This window comes from Peromyscus californicus, unplaced genomic scaffold, assembly GCF_007827085.1.
Source record: "Peromyscus californicus insignis strain IS unplaced genomic scaffold, ASM782708v3 Scaffold_22__1_contigs__length_63687245, whole genome shotgun sequence".
NCBI lineage: Eukaryota > Metazoa > Chordata > Mammalia > Rodentia > Cricetidae > Peromyscus > Peromyscus californicus.
Window position 1 is genome coordinate 61,714,937 of NW_026294525.1, and position 10,593 is coordinate 61,725,529.

A 10,593-nucleotide genomic window follows, 5' to 3' on the forward strand; every position below is an offset into this window, starting at 1 on the left:
TCCAAATGGGAGGTGGGGATTTGTGGAGAGATTAGTGTTTATTACCCAGAGTCTGGTGTTGGGCTCTCTGCCCAGGTCCAGGGAGAAGTTAGCTCACCGACGACTTTGCAGTGTACAGCGCAAACTCCAAAGATTTCACTTACTGATTGGGGGGGGGAAAACTATGAAAGAAATCCATGCTTCTGTCCATCCCATTAGAGTGCAAACCTGCAAAAGTAAAAAGAATGTGTTAACACTGGCCGGGCTCTGAGCCATTAGATTTTTATTACAAGCATGTTGAGTGTTCATTTACAGAGTGCATATCCTAAGGGCGTCCAAAATTTTAGGATGTTATAAGAGTCTGTGGATTCATTGAGAGTATTCTGACCCAGACAGCAGGGAATCGGGACCAGGCACACGATGCCATTTGTCTCAAAGACATACAGTCTTAATTGGTGTCATAAGAAATGTTAAATATTTCAAGAGTTTGGAATCAATGCAAGGTAGATATAGGGCAAGCATATATGTTGGGTGTCAGATGGGTAGTTCACCCAGAGAATTCATCCCTGAAGTATATCCCTGTGGGAAAAACTTGGACAACACACACTGAACCTCAGACATTGTTCCCTTGTATTGCCTTTCTGTAGCTGGAATTTTCTTTGGGCTGTCAACGAGTTCCCAAATAAAAACACAGAGAATTATTAATTATGAATGCTCGGCTTTGGCTTAGGCTTCCCACTAACTCCTTTAACTTAATTTAACCTGTTTCTATTCCTCTATGTTTTACCTTTTCTTTCATTCCATGTGTCCTACTTTCCTGCTTCCTCTGTGGCTGGCAGACTGGCCACTGGTGTCTCCCTGGCATCTTTTTCTTCCCTAAGCCTAAATTTTCCCTCCTACTTACTCCCCCTGCCGGTAAATTCTTCCTATACCTCCTCCTTCTTATTGGCTGTTCAGCTTTTTATTAGACCAGGTGCCTTAGGCAGGCAAGGTGAAACAGTAACATTTTTACATAGTTAAACAAATGCAACACATCTTTGCATAGTTAAACAAATGCAACACATCTTTACATAGTTAAACAAATGCAACACATCTTTACATAGTTAAACAAATGCAATACATCTTTACATAAACAAATGTAACACATCTTTACATAGTTAAACAAATGAACACACCTTTACACAGTGAAACAAATACAACACATCTTTACATAGTTAAATATTATGTAACACCTTTCCCTTCACCTGCCCTTTGTAACCCTTCTATCCTCCCATGACCTTTGATTCCATTTAAACTTTATTATTATAGGAAAGCTGAGGAAGTATGGTGAATGTTGACCTAGTCAAATGCCAGCATTATCTTTAAGGTAGACATCTTCTGTTTTGCTTTTGAGACAGGGTCTCTTGTAGTCCGGGCTGACCTTGAACTCACTATATAGTTAAGGTTGGCCTTGAACTCCTGAGTGGTGATTACAGATATGTACCACCATACCCAGCTAAGGTTAAAAAAAAAATCAAAACTTTCCCCACCTCACATTTCTTTCTGTGAATGATTTAAGGTGGTGATTATCCTCTCTCCTGTAAATTCAGCTACTAGAGGAAGAACATTTTAAATTTTAACCTGAGTAAGGTGAATAAAAGCATTTGAGCACCCACCCAGCTGTGAGGGGGCTGGGAAGAGATGCAGGCTCGGTTTCCTCCGGGACCACTGCTGTCCATTCGGCACCGTCCTCTGTCGGCAGGCCATGATGCTCCTCTAACCCCAGAGCCCAAATTCTTGGTGCTGAGCATGCTGCACTCCAGAAAGTGCTCCCTTTCCTTCTGAGTTGGCTTCTGTGTTATCTCAACAAATATGTGGCCCAGGTCAAAAGGAGAGAGTCCCCAACATTCAGGTGTATGGCTGCTCCCTGGCCCTGTCTATTCCTCTGTCCTCTCAGCAAACCAGTCACAGGGAAATGTCGTTGTTGAAGATCATGGACTGAAGTACGTAGTGGCTGTCCGTTATTCCAGAAGGTCTTTGTCAACACTTGCTCTCCGAGAGAACCTACATCTTCTGCCCTCTTGCTTCCCATGTGCTCCCACAGGCATGGCCTGTTGACATGCCTTAGAAAGCTTCCCTAGCTCGGGACTGCCTGTAGTTCATCTGGAGGGCAGATATGGATAGAAGAGGGCCAGGGCGCCAGGACACCATCAGCAAGTGTCTACCTTAGATTAAAAATTGGGAGGATGATAAATTGAGCTGCATTCCGCTTTGGTGTTAGGAGGTAGCAACAGCTAACCTTTATTTGTTACTTACTGTGCTCTGGCCCCCGAGCTGAGCACTTCATCTGCAGGTTAAGCCTCACAGAGTTGTATGAGATTGGTTCAGTAGCACTAAGTGACAAGACGATTGAGAGCCCACACTCTGGAGCTCAGCCTGACTCCTTCATTTGCCAGCTCTTGACTTTGGGGATGTTTTTCTCCCTAGAGTCCCAGTTTCAGATTGGGCTAATGACGTTATGGACTAAGAGCGTTTGGGTTCAATTGACACTATACTAGGGAGGTGTTTTAACATGAAGATGGGACAAGCAGATGGCTCAGCCTAGAGAGGCGCTTTCTGCCAAGTCTGATGACCTTTGGCCCCTTAGAGCTGTGTGATGAAAGAGGAAACTGACTTCTGCACGTTGTCTGACCTCTGACCTCCACATGCCCACCATGAAAGGCTTGTGCCCCCATATAGATGTATCCACATGCTAACGACATTGACATTCTGAAGGCAGAGTCTGGCTTTGAAGGTTTTTTCAACATTTGCCAGATAGATCAAAAGCAGGGATGCTGGAGACCCCTGACACAGGAACCACTCACTCGGCCTCATGCTCCTGTGTTCACTCTCCGTAGTGACTGGCTCCTACCAAGCATGAGGACAGGGTTATTACCTGATTCCACTCAGGGAGATGGGTCCACACACAGACCACCTCAGTTTGTCTCCAGAACAACCTGCCAGGACAGAGACCGTCCCTCTCATCTTACAGGAATTTGCCTCAGGTCACACAGTGAGTAACTGCCTCAGAATCTGGTTCAGTGTCTGTCGGAACCCATGGCAGGTCTGTCTCTCTCAGCCTTGCTGTGCTTCCCCCGTCACAGGCCCAGAGAAAAGGAGGGGGACCCAGCCACTTGGCCTTGACTGAGGGAGCTGGAGCCAGAGGAACCACAGACATCCTCCCAACCAGCATTTCCACAGCCAGCCCAGAGCTGTGGGTTGTCTGACCAAATCTGCCCCCATGTGGCCGTGTGGTGCCCTCTCAAGTGTTTTCTAACACTGTTGGAGTATTTTAAAGAAAGGAGGTTTTACTTGAAAGACAGATTTACAACTCTTTTTTTTTTTTTACGTTTTATAAAATCTTTATTGACAAATAATTCACATAGTATACAATTCGCCTGTTTGCACAATTTGATAGACTTTAGTCCAGCATCCTCATAGGCCCATGACACCATCACCACTTTCTATTTTAGAACATCGCTGTCTTCAATTTCATACACACATATAATGTATAGTGATTACATTCTACCTGATTTTTTTAAATAAACATAATGTTTGCAATTGTAACTATTTTTAAGTTCACAATTCAGTGGCATGAATTACATTGTAATAATGGTATTAATTACACTCACAATATTAATTATATTTGTGATATTCATTGATTACATTGACAGTATTCATTTAATAACTATATTTATGATATTCATTAATTACATTATTGTATTGATTTATTGCATTCATTATATTATGTCCTGATACTACTATCAATTTGTGGGGCTTTTCTATCACACAAAACAGAAACTCTGTACTTAGGAAATCATTGTTCTATATCCTTTCTTCTCCATCTTGAGATAACATCTAATCTTTCTGTCTCTATGAATTTGTATATTCTATATATTTCATGTAATACAATTCTATAGTGTTTGTCCTTTTTTAATGTAAAAACATTTTATGTACAACTGCAGGAGAAATAATACACAGATAGCTTGAACATAAAAACAGGTTATAATTCAAAAGTCCAGGGTTATTTTAAACAGTAAAATATTTTCTCTGTAGAAAATAGAAAAAAATGATAACATTTCCCAATAAGCCCTTTTAAGACAATTAATAGCTGAATTATACATATAAATATTGATTAGATTCTGGGATACAGAAGAAACCTATCTTCATCTGTTCAGAGAGCTATGTTTTACTTAAGTTGTGTAAGTGAGATTCCTATTCATCTTCCCCTTCACTGTTTGATTTACGGCAGACATTTTTCTGTAGGCTAATCCATAATCTAGAAAGATTTTAGCCTCCCCTCCTGAAAGTCCAGCCAGCTTGATACGGTAAAATTCTTATCCTAATAGTGAAATGTTTTCACTAAAGCTTGCCCAGTGATTGGGCAAAACCAAAGCTTATAAGCCACCGTCATCCTAGGGTCCTCCCTGCTAGGAAGCCTCCGATTTACAGCTCTTGAATTATTAGAAAGTGTAGTAACAGCAGCATCCTACTCTCCCATGGCCACGGTCATGTCGCCTCTGCTTCCTAGCTCACTCATCACGCCCCTTTTTCCTCCCTGGTCTCTGGGCTTTAACTCAACCCTGCCCCTCCCCCTCCCCAGCTTGGACCTGACGTTCCGCTGTGAGTGGATTTGGTACATTGCAGTTCATGCAGTTGTGTTGTAGTTTGGAATGGACATTGTGGGCTGTTTACACCCCAACATGCTCACCTAGATTTTTAGATCCTGGAAGACAGGGAGCCAGGATCCACACAATTTGTTACCATCTGACCACTAAAGAAAAGAAATGAAGTGTTCAAGTTTTCTTTACGGAGTCTGTAAGTACATCTTAGAAATGTAAATGTCAAAAGGCTTAGTGTAAGACAGGAGCTGAGAAGATGTGAAGTCAACGTTAATGTGAGGTTTCCGGAGCGGACCAGCAGGCAGTGGGCTGTTGTAAGGAAGTGGTCCATTTCTATTCCATTTCTTGTCTTGAGAAAACTTGAGAAATGAGCATGTGTCCCTGCCCACTTGTTAGCTCTATTAGAATTCCCAGCTGTTGGAACCTTAAATACGAATGATTTTATGTGCTACTTAATTCAAGACCATGTGGACCTATCCATGGCTCTTCAGGGTAAGTTGTGCCTCTTTGGTACAATTTGGTGTGTGCACTGATGTCATGTTTTCTGGAATTGTCTGACTAAAGCCCCCGTGGGGTGCGATTTGAGTCTCAGAGGACATTAAAGCTGGCCTTTGCTCCTCCTGTAACCACACCTTGAGATGAAGTAAGCCTGAGAAACCGGAAGGTGGTGGAGGAGAAGTGAAGTTTGACCAAGTCTGTATGGCTGATGTTAACGTCAGTTTAAAGTTGTTAGGTTAACCAGACAAACCCCATGTCCATGTGAGAGCAGACCCTGGCACAGGAGTGTGAGGAGAAGAGCTACCGTTGAAATGGGTGACAGTCACCAAGTAAGACCTGCGTGAGGAGGAAGTGTTGAGTCCTCCAAACTGGAGATATTTTATGAAAGTACAGTTTCCCATCCGCCCACACTCACATGGCCGCTTTGATTCCCCACCCCATAAATGTGATACTATTGATAAATTGTTCTTCTAAACTGATCACTCCCCAAACAAACAATTAGAGCAGCACTTCTTTCTCAAAAGAAAATAAAAGCTAGCCTACATATGTGTTAAGTTAGGCTCGTCCTCCCTGCCACATTGTACATTTATATTAAAGCGGTCAGGCCAAAGGGTATATCAATATTTTTTAACTTCTGCATTCAAGACAGACTCATAGATGGCAATGTGAGGCAGCTTGGAAAATTCCTCCTGAAATCCATAATGTCATCTTTCCCAAGGAGATTTCTTTCTCTTAGATATAAATCAACTTTATTGACCTTAAATAACGGCTTAACATAAAACAAAGATATCAAGCTATTTTTTAAGACATGCATTTTTTACTTGTTTTTACATTTGAGGAAGGTCCTCTTGTCTTCATCAGTATATACTCCCCCCCTACTTTTTATCAAGAAATTATAACATACATACCGAAAACTGCAGACCAGTTTTCAGTTTATGCCAGTGGCTGAGCTCAATGAATGACTGTAAAGCAAACAGGTGAGTGGGCCCGTGGGGGCCTTGGCTTGTAAGGGCACCTGCTGCAAAGCCTGGGGACTTGACTCAGGAGGAAGGTGAAAGGAAAGAACCATCTCCACCAAGTTGTCTGATCCACACACATCATACACACACTCACACACACCATATGCATACACAAGCATACCACACACATCACAAACATGCCACACACATCACAAACATACACACACATCACAAACATACACACACATCACAAACATGCCACACACATCACAAACATACACACACATCACAAACACATGTACACATGCACTCAACACATGCACACACACATCACAAACATGCCACACACATCACAAACATATACACACATCACAAACACATGTACACATGCACTCAACACATGCACACACATCACAAACATACACATCACAAACATATACATACATCACAAACATACACACACATCACAAACATATACACACACATTACAAATATATACACACATCACAAACATATACACACACATCACAGACACATGTACACATGCACTCAACACATGCACACATCATACAGAAACTCACACACACCATATACATACACAAGCATACCACACACATCACAAACATACACATCACAAACATATACACACACATCACAAACACATGTACACATGCACTCAACACATGCACACACACATCACAAATATATACACACATCACAAACATACACACACATCACAAACATACACACACATCACAAATGTTACACATACATCACAAACATACAGACACATCACAAACATATACACACACATCACAAACATACACACACATCACAAACATACACACATCACAAACATATACACACATCACAAACACATGTACACATGCACTCAACACATGCACACACACATCACAAACACACACACACATCACATAGACACACATCACAAACATATACACACACATCACAAATATGTTACACACACATCACAAACATACACATCACAAACATGTATACATGCACTCAACACATGCACACATATCACAAACATACACACATGTCACAAACATATACACACGTCAAACATACACATCATAAACACACACTAACACACATCACAAACACAAACATACCACACACATGCACACATGCACTCACACATGCACACACCTACAAATATACTAGCACATCACAAACACACACACACACTGATACACACACCTATCACAGACACACAAACATACCACACACACATCACATATACACACATCACAAACACATATACATGCACACACAAACTCGTGCACATACACATCACAAACACACACACACACACACACACACACACACACACACACGTCTTTAAGAAGTTTAAGTATAACGACCACCCAAGCCAAGATGGTACATTACGGCTCGCACCTGAGGTGAGCTTCCCTCAAACCTCCCTTCCTTCCTCTCCTAGCTTCTCTGCCAGCCTTTGCTTGCTTTCTAGCTTCCTGGTTTTGATTTTCATATGAATGGAATCAAACTGCACATGTTCCTTGGAGTCTTCTTTCTTTCTCTTCAGTTATATTTGTGAGCTTCATTCATGTGGCTGCAGTGTGTTAATTTTCATCGTCTTATAGTACTCCGTTGTATGAGTAACTGTCTGCCGATACTCTATACAGAGTGACTTTATTTTAACGTTAATAGATTATTGGATTGTTATGGCAGCTGCAGACAGTGTTGAACTGAGCTTTCCGTGGTCTGTGTGCCTGAGTTTATCATGTATTCAGTCGTAGCCATGTGTATCCCCCACTTCTCTTTTTTTAAAAAAAAAAAAAGATTTATTTATTATGTATACAGTTCTGCCTGAACATATCCCTGCAGGCCAGAAGAGGGCGCCAGATCTCATTACAGATGGTTGTGAGCCACCATGTGGTTGCTGGGAATTGAACTCAGGACCTTTGGAAGAACAAGCAGTGCTCTTAACCTCTGAGCCATCTCTCCAGCCCCCTTCCCACTTCTCTTGAAGCCAGGTTGTTCAAGGTGGCTGTGCCAGTTTACAAGTCTCCTTAGCACCATATAAGCATTCTTCTTGTCCACATTCTCAGCGCCAATGGAATTGTGCTGTTCCACACTCATACCTCACAAACACACACATACACAAACTGCACAAAATTGCATTGTTTCACTTTTGCATTTTCTTCTTGTAGTAACAATGGGTTGAAACACTCCACATTTAGCTATCATGTGTTCAGTACCTGCACCGAAACAGCCTGTAGAAGTGTCTGTATGTCTTCAATCTTGGTGAAGTCCAATATCCCTGTAAAGGAGATAAGGTTCTCCTCATTTAGGAAACTGAAGGTCTGGCCAACTATAGGGACCACATTCTCCCCACACCACCTCACAGCTACATCCTGCCTTCAGCTTCCTTCATCCTCCTCTGGCCAGGTTGAAACATGTCGCCTGTGGCCCAGCAAGCCCCTTCCTGGGGACCAGGCCTGGCTCTGGCCTCATATGCACCCTGCTTTACCTAGGCCACCACACTCCTCTGGTCATAAAGGGTTTCTCCCAAAGGCTTCCTCTTGCTTAACCCAGTTCTGTTTTATTCTCAGAGCCCCACTCCTCCTTCAGCATTCCCTCTCCCACTCAGGCTTACCTGAAGCCAATGGCTTTCTCAGTCACTGTTTAAAAGCATCTGTTGAGGCCACGTGAGACCTCGCTGCAGGAGAGAACTCTGGAGCAGATCACTTACTGGGACCCTGCTTCACCCTGGGCTCACCTGGTCCATCCTTTCCCGGGTCTCAATTTCCTCCTCTTCGAAAGGATCAGAAGATGGAAGGATCTCCCATGCTCATGGATCAGTAGGATTAACATAGTAAAAATGGCAATCTTACCAGAAGCAATCTACATATTAGATGCAATCCCCATTAAAATCCCAACACAATTCTTTACAGAACTTGAAAGAACAATACTCAGGAAAAACAAAAACCCAGGATAGCTTAAACAATCCTGTACAATAAAAGAACTTCCAGAGGTATTACCATCCCTGATTTCAAGCTCTACTACAGAGCTATAGTAATAAAACTGCATAGTATTGGCATAAAAACAGACAGGTGGATCAATGGAACTGAATTGAAGACCCAGATGTAAAGCCACACATATATGGACATCTGATTTTTTACAAAGAAGCCAAATTTATACAATAGAAAAAAGAAAGCATCTTCAACAAGTGGTGCTGGCCTAACTGGATGTCACCATGTAGAAGACTACAAATAGATCGATATCTATCACCCTGCACAAAACTCAAGTTCAAATGGATCAAAGTCCTCAACATAAATCCAGATACACTCAACTTGATAGAAGAAAAAGTGGGGAAATGGCCTTGAACACATTGGCACAGGAGACTACTTCACGAGTATAACACCAGTAGCACAGACACTGAGATTGACAAGTAATAAATGGGACCTCATGAAATTGAAAAGCTTCTGTAAGGCAAAGAACTCCATCAAAAGGACAAAATGGCAGCCTACAGAATGGGGAAAGCTCTTCACCAACATCATATCTGATAGAGGACTGATTTCCAAAATGTATAAAGAAGAAACTAGATATTAACAAACCAAATAATCCAATTAAAAATGGGGTACAAATCTAAACAGAATTCTCAACAGAAGAATCTCAAATGACTGAGATACACTTAAAAAATATTCAACATTTGTAGCCATCAGGGAACTACGATAAAAAAAGATTCTGAGATTCTGTCTTACAGCTGTTGCAATAGCTAAGATCAAAAACACAAATGACAGCTTATGCTGGTGAGGATGTGGAGCAGGGGGAACACTACTCCATTGCTAGTGGGAGTACAAATTTATACAGCCACTTTGGAAATCAATATGGCAGTTTCTCAGAAAATTGGGAATCAACCTACCTGAAGATCCAGCTATACCACTCCTGCGCATATACCCAAAGGACACGCCAACATACCACAAGGACATTTGCTCAACTATGTTCAAAGCAGCTTTATTTGTAATAACCAGAACCTAGAAACAACCTAGATATCCCACAAACGAAGAATGGATAAAGAAAATGTGGTACATTTACACAATGGAGTACTACTCAGCTGTTGAAAACAAGAACATCATGAAATGTGAAGGCAAATGGATGGAACTAGAAAAAAATCATCCTGAGTGAGGTAACCCAGACCCAGAAAGACAAACATGGTATGTACTCACTTATAGGTGGATATTAGATATAAAGTAAAGGATAATCATGCTTCAGTCCACAGACCCAGAGAGATTAGGTAATGAGGGCTCAAGAGGGGATGCTCGGATCTTCCTGGGAAGGGGAAATGAGAGAGATTTTTGTGGGTGGACTGGGGACAAGAGGGTAAGGGAACATGAGGGATCAGGTTCGGGGTGTTGTGGAGGGGGAGAGTGTTGAAAGAGATGACAAGAAAGGGGAGGCATTTCAGGGTCAGGTAGAAACCTGATGCAAGGGAAACTCCCAGGAATCTACAAGGATGCCTCCAGCTA